The 7,278-nt window shown below is 38.2% G+C and overlaps 2 non-coding genes across 2 annotated transcripts; both read left to right on the top strand.

The window, feature by feature from the left end:
• Nucleotides 1-2,973: 2,973 nt before the first annotated feature.
• trnal-cag (transfer RNA leucine (anticodon CAG)) lies at nt 2,974-3,056 on the top strand. Its single transcript has one exon. It is a non-coding gene; the product is annotated as a tRNA-Leu (tRNA).
• Nucleotides 3,057-6,571: 3,515 nt separating this feature from the next.
• trnaq-uug (transfer RNA glutamine (anticodon UUG)) lies at nt 6,572-6,643 on the top strand. The gene has a single exon. It is a non-coding gene; the product is annotated as a tRNA-Gln (tRNA).
• The last annotated feature ends 635 nt before the right edge of the window (nt 6,644-7,278 follow it).

A 7,278-nucleotide genomic window follows, 5' to 3' on the forward strand; every position in this document is an offset into this window, starting at 1 on the left:
TGTGGTAGGCGTGATCATGCCTCTTGGCACAGTTTCATCTTTGGTGTCCTGATTTGGTACCTGTTTATTGGGAACTTACACTACATTAAGTATACATGCTTGAACTTACACTACATTAAGTATACATGCTTGAACTTACACTACATTAAGTATACATGCTTGAACTTACACTACATTAAGTATACATATTGAACAGTAAATCTTTGGTCTGTATCTCAGCCTGACACAGGGTGCTAAAGATTTACCATAACATCTTCAAGGTCTCCTCATGCCTTGGGTTACTGCTGTTCAACACAACACCTCCTATGATAGCAGAATGGGCATCTTTTCTCACGCACATCTTATCTGGTTATAGTCTAGACAAAGCTAGCTCCCTGCACCCTGTGTGCCACAGTTCAACTCACTCTGTGTGAGTAAATCAAATCAAATGTATTTATATAGCCCAATATCACAAATTATACATTTGTCTCAGGGGGCTTTACAGACTGTATAGGATACGACACCCTCTGTCCTTAGACCCTCGCATCGCACAAGGAAAAACTTCCTAAAAGAAACCCCATAATTAAAGTGGAAAAATGGAAGAGACCTCGGGGAGAGCAACTGAGGAGGGATCCCTCTCCCAGGACAGACAGACGTCATCACATGTTTATGTGGAAAATCTAAATTTTAAAAGTAAATAGAAACTAGACTTGTGTCGGACAAATGTAGTATAAGTCTGTTAGTACAAAGCAGCATAAAATCTAAATACTTATGTAAAGTACAAGTACATTACTTGAGTAAATGTACTCAATTACTTTCCACCACTGTATGTAAACATGATTATGTATATGTATGTGTATATGAATCTATGTGTTTGCTGTATGTATATTATATTATGTTATTATAATGATCTCAATGTGTTGTAAGTCTTATTTATTGTATTTATTTATTTTCCTGCAGAAATATCTCGTCCACACTCCAGTTGGTGGCGGTAATGCGCATTTATGATGGTTTGCTTACCGCCGATAAAATGAACAAAGAAGAAGAAGAAGAAGAAGAAGAAGCAGCAGTAGTAGTAGAAGAAGAAGAACTGAAAATGGCAGTACAGCGAATGGTAAAATCTGTGAAATACGAGTGAAAAAATAAATAAATCAGTGTTATTTTGAAATGCAGCACACTATAAACATTTTCTATTATTGAACATTACGTTTACTTTTTATCGGGGACGACGTTATACCTAACGAAGCATATTAACAACACCTCAATAAACTGCACAACTCTGATCTAGATTAATTTCCTTGATAAGCAGTGCCTATACATACATATACCAGGGCTCTGGTGACTAAACCTTTGGCTAACTAGCAGTATTATGGTCGGGCATTTGGTTTTCATGCAAGTGTTCAAGAGGTAAGAGGGACAAATCTTGTCACCAGTGGTGGGAAGTAACAAAGTACATTTACTCAAGTACTTGCTCTTTAATTGAGTATTTCCATGAACACATTAATGCATCACTAATTATATTTAAGCGATATAATATATAAGATTTTGAAATTGGCCATTCTGCATAATAATTTTTACATTGAAGTATTGCTACTTTCACTTGAGTAAAAGATCTCAGTACTTCATCCACTCAAACCAATAAACTAAAGTAAACTGAATTAATACATGCTTTTGACGTTCACGAGTCCTGTGACCCGCTGCTGCTAATTGAGGGAAACTGAACAACATAAACTCTTATTAACATCATGTAGGCCGAACATTAGTTTCCACACCAGTGGCTTAACAGTGAACAGATTTAAGCAGCACTTATTTCCATGTCTGTGTGCCCAAAGGCAGGTCAAACAAGCGCTGCTTCACGAGTTCCAGCTCCAGCAGGGAAGCAAAAGAAAGAGACTGCCCAGTAATAATAATAAAAAAACATTAGTATTGGCAGCCATCTTATTAGGCACCTTCTACCTGATACTACCCAATATTCCGGTCTAATAAAAATAAAAGCTATACTGCATGCACACAAGTTAATTATCTTAATATTAATTGTCATAGTCAAATTTCTGGATTCATGATTAAATGATTACAGCCTGAAAAAAACAATCAATCTGTATAAAAGTTCTTGTATGTGGGCAAAATGATTGGTAATCATTCAATCGTTTATGTAATTTATACACCAAACCTTCTGGTCAGATGTGAAGATTTTACTTTTCTCTCATTGTAAATTAAATGTATTTGGTTTGTGGACTGTTAGGTGGACCAAATAAATAATTTGAAGCTTCCAGAGCCTCTGAAAGACCAAACCTGGGGCTGCGAGCTCGGATGACTGAATGTGGGTATATAAACTATTTGTAAATCTATCGAGGATCATCTTATCAGTTTCCAACAGAGGACAACACACCTCATGCAGGAAGAGGTGGGCAATGTTAATGAATGTATTACATGCTGGAAGTCCTAAAACATGGAAATTAGTTTTTTGCACTTCCTGTTCCCTATCAGATGTAGATGCAGGAAGCTGTTTATTTTAAGTAGGAGAGACATCGAAATGGATAATTAATGCGTGTAAATAAACCTCACCTGGGCTTCATGACAGGACAGAAGGGGGGGTCATGTCCTCTCCAGATAGGAGTGCTTGTGCTGTCCTCCCTGCCTCAGGTGTGATCATGTGCAACCTCTTGATGGGGACTTCTGACTGATTTCCCAAAAAATGAAGAGTTCACATCAGAAGGCTGCATTTTGTTTTCATCTTAGAACAATGTTTATGAAGAAGCCATTTCTTTCCTTTCTCTAAAAGACAAATGACAGAAAAGGAAGGCCCAACAACTTCATGTGTACACAAAACTGATGGTAAAACAAATAAAGATGTAAGCCTATACTTATTTTTTTTAAAGAAGGTTCACAATGTATGCTGTCTCCTTTCCTCGCCGTAATCGAGTTATAGTACTGGATTAATTCCAAACACACGGATTAGTGTTAAATATTATAGACCCGAGTGGTAACATCAGAGTCAGGATGGCCGAGCGGTCTAAGGCGCTGCGTTCAGGTCGCAGTCTCCTCTGGAGGCGTGGGTTCAAATCCCACTTCTGACAAATATTTTTCACACGAACTGTAGCATGAAACTAAGCAGTGAGACAAAATACCAGTACAGCGGCGAACACCGACCTATACGGACCCGGACTTATAATCAATAAATTATTAAGGCTTCAATTTTAACCGGCGCAGCTTTTCTCGTTTTTACGGCACTGGTTCATGAAACTCAGCCATGAGTGAGCCTTAGTTCAAACTTTGGGGCTAACCCCCTTTACTTGAAGCAGCAGGTGATAAGCAAAGCACAGGACCTTGGCTTGGTTCTTGAGAAGTTGTATCTGTATTTTTTTATCTTTTTGATACTGTCCATGTCTTCCTGGAGATGCGGGGTCTTTTGTAAAAAAAATGTTAAGATGTTTCAACACACAGGATGAACTTTGTACCGTATGGTTTAACGTGACATACCTCTGCTGGTAAACAACCTACCATAACACTCTTTGAAGGATCTCCTTGAGGTTATATTGAGGTCATATTGAGCTGGGGGACATATATATACATACATACATATATATATATATATATATATATATATATATATATATATATATATATTCATTCAGGTGGATGTAAGATCAGAGTTCATAGAAAAGAAAATTGGCTGACTAGACGCTGAACTTGTGAAGTACAAAGATCAGGTGAAGAAGATGAGATGGGCCCTCAAAGGTACATAGGAATTATGAAGGTTATAAGATTGTTTTTGCAAATATAGCAAAACGCAATTTTATTTGTTACCTTTTTTAAATGCAGAACATGGTGAAACAGAAGGCGTTACTCAAATATCAATCTATATTGGCCTCAGAAATCCAGTATTGGTAGCTGTGTTTGTGTTTCTCCCAAAGTTTATTCTGGTTCAACTTTTCACCTCTGGCCGGCATGTTTTTGTTTTTTTACAGTATCCCCTGCGGCCCCCACTGCCACAGCCTGTGTAGCCTGTGGTGTGAATGCAGCCTAAGTCCTGCACTCGGTGAAGCACTGCAGCAGAGGATATTAATGATCGTGCCGCTGCGGAATAAATGTAGGGAAACACTAGTCTGTTACACTGTGTCCCAGCACTTTGGGCTGCAATTCTTGTATGAAAGGTGCTATACAAATAAAGCTTATTATTATTATTTAAGTGTTTTCTTATCATTCTTTACTGAGCTTGTTCAAGTGTCTGCAGGTTATTTTTAAACATGCAAAATAAATTGTGTGTTTAACTTAAATTCTCTGGTTAATTATTATTTGTAAAGGTTAAACCAGTACCAGATTAACTGGCCAACAAAATCAACACGTTAACAAATATCTCTTTCCGTTGATTACACTCAATTCAATCAATATATTTCAACACATCTTAACCACTATTTATGTAAGACAGTAATCAGGACAACTTGAGGTTTTCAATTCAACACAATTTTACTGTGGTTCATACATCACACAAACAAAGAAACGCTTTGTGACGGTGGAGTGTGGTCATGGCGCCTCCTGCTGGGAGAGAGTCGGGAGTGGCTCAGCGAGGGCTCTCTCATCGGCCCTCCAGGACTCAGTGTACTACAAGAGAACAGAAGCACGTAGCCATCATGCTTATTTTGTCCGATCCCCAGCTGAGGACCTGCACTCTGCCCAGCAGGCGGCTCCATGAGCACAGCACCACAGTAAATAATAAAACAAATTAGAAATGGGCTTTTAGGGTGCTGTTTCAGTATGGAGCAAATCCTCCAGCGGGGGATAGTGGCTGGCCTGGCTGTTCTTGAAGGCAAACAAGCTTGCATATCGCTCCTCTGCTTTGAGCCTGCGCTTTCCCCTCTTCTTCTCTGTATGGTACTGTACTTTTCTCGTTTTTACAGCACTGGTTTAGCGGTTCAGGAAACTCACAGACACTATGAGACAAAGCACAACGTTTTTGACCAAACATACCCACTCAAGTCTGAACTGAGGTCTCAGAGCCCAATATGATGAACCCAGCAGGATCCTGACTCATTCATTCACTGCCCAACAACCTGCTCATGAATGTTCCCTCAGAGTTGCTTGAAAAAAACATTTACTGATGGAGGGGCTGTCAAGGAGTGCATGAGTGCAGTAGCTGAAAGTTTACTTCAGGGAAAACAAAAAGAAGAACTTTGTGACCAAATAAAGCAAATACATATGTCAGCATCATCAGCCACAAAGAAAAGTTAAATATTAACCCAGGATGTGCTCGCCCAGCCGGATGAAGCCCTTCATAAGGCACCATGCGTAGCTGTAGATGAGTCCACTGATGTTTGTTCAGCTGTTAGTTTATGTACGGTTCTTCAACAAAGACAAGAAAGTGTTCTGTGAAGATGTGAAACAGTTAACTAAGAAAAACTCAAGCTGCTGCTACACTTTATTTCATTTTTTTTTTATTAAGCACAATTTTTCAAAAGCTATTTTATTTATTTTCTCAATTTTATGTTTAAATGCAGCCCGAGAAGAACACTATACATATCTACAGTAATATATATATCTGTATAGTTCAGTGTTAACAATAAATATTGTCGAAATGTTACTTTCTTTATTTGATTTGACAGTCAGTTGTTGATTACATGCAGACTTTGATACAGCTACCAGGATACTTTACTATATATCACACTAATTCATAACGCAAGTTAGACATTATGATGTTCCGGACCTTTGCTTGAGAAAATGTTCTCTAACTGGACCTCTTTGAATTTTAGTTGGATACCCCTGCTCTACATTGTCAACCTCTGTAAAGCTTATGCATAATAATCTAATGGCCACTTGAGGCTGGGAACAAGATTGTTGAAATGTTAAAATGTTTTTTTTCACATATACAGGTAGTCCACATTTCACCACATTATTAACTCTTTAAAAAATAATAACTTTACACGTTTGACTTCAAAAGCAGAATAATGTGGTATGTTTATATGACTAAAGGTGCAAGTGATAACATTCAGCCACTAGATGGCGCACTCCCCCTGCTTCACGTCAAAACACTGTGGTTTTTTCGATGCACAACCTGCATTGTGTCAGTGTCGGTGGTGTAGACTCGCAGTTAGATAACTAGCTAACCTTAGCTTTAGCTTATCGGTCAAGAAGAAAAGTGGCCGCCTCGGAGTTGCTTTTCAGCCCTTGAAAGCAAAAGCAAAAGCACATTTTCACCCTTGTCTTGGTCCCACTTTTGTAATTGAGCACATGGAGTTGGTAGTGGAGTGAAGCCTGGCGCATACCATCAAAATAAGACATTTTCCTAACTGGAAACTACTCGGATACTGGATCGCTGGCGACACAGAGATACCACGTGATATCAAATTCGTTATACTATTGGCTCACAAACCTTGTTAGCAAAAGCACTGGTGGCAACCACACGCCAGATATCTTACAAAGAGGTAAACAGAACATAATATATTGTTTTAGGAACATCATTACATTTATTCTGCACCTTTTTAAAAGCTATGTGGGTCTATTATTTTATCTTTTAAATCTACATTAAAATGTCATCAACATAACCTTTTATTTTAACTGTCATCATATGTTCTCCTACTGTCTGTCGCTGACCTGTGGTTCCATGGTGTAATGGTTAGCACTCTGGACTTTGAATCCAGTGATCCGAGTTCAAATCTCGGTGGAACCTAATGGAAAGACCTATCTATTATAAATGTGAATGCGTATTCACATTTATTTATAAGCAGGAATAACCGACTAATATCAGGAAAAGCTCCAGAACAAACATTATCAACATGCTTAAAATACAAATGGCAGCTCCAGAGTTTACCTGAGATAGTGAGAGAACAAGCTATTCTAGCCCCTTTTCATGTATTTACAACTAATACAACAAAAGGTATATTTTCCAATTAGAAGAAAATCGTTTTATGCCTTCAGGATAATCCAGCTGTCTAAGTCGCTGTGCTCAGGTTGAAAGAGTTAATGTAGTGGATTTTACCATTTTTAATGTGTCTTAAAAGACTGTTCTTGGGTGCAATGGCAATACAATGGCGTCTAGTTGGAGTAACAGAGAAGTGATTTGATCAGACACCAACATTTCAGACACTTTATAATAGGCTTCTCACAGAAGAGGGTCCTGAGCTGGACAGCTTGTTGTCTTTATCTTGTACTTATTAGGAACTTTAATCAAGGTTTAACCACTCTTCAGGTTTAAATCATTTGATGACTAACATGATCCCTTGTAAACAAACATTGTTTACGGACATGATCAGTGTTAGTCACCTTTTATAAATGATGTGTAAATGTATTACTGAATCTTTTACA

Source organism: Cottoperca gobio, chromosome 23 (genome assembly GCF_900634415.1).
Source record: "Cottoperca gobio chromosome 23, fCotGob3.1, whole genome shotgun sequence".
Taxonomy (NCBI): domain Eukaryota; kingdom Metazoa; phylum Chordata; class Actinopteri; order Perciformes; family Bovichtidae; genus Cottoperca; species Cottoperca gobio.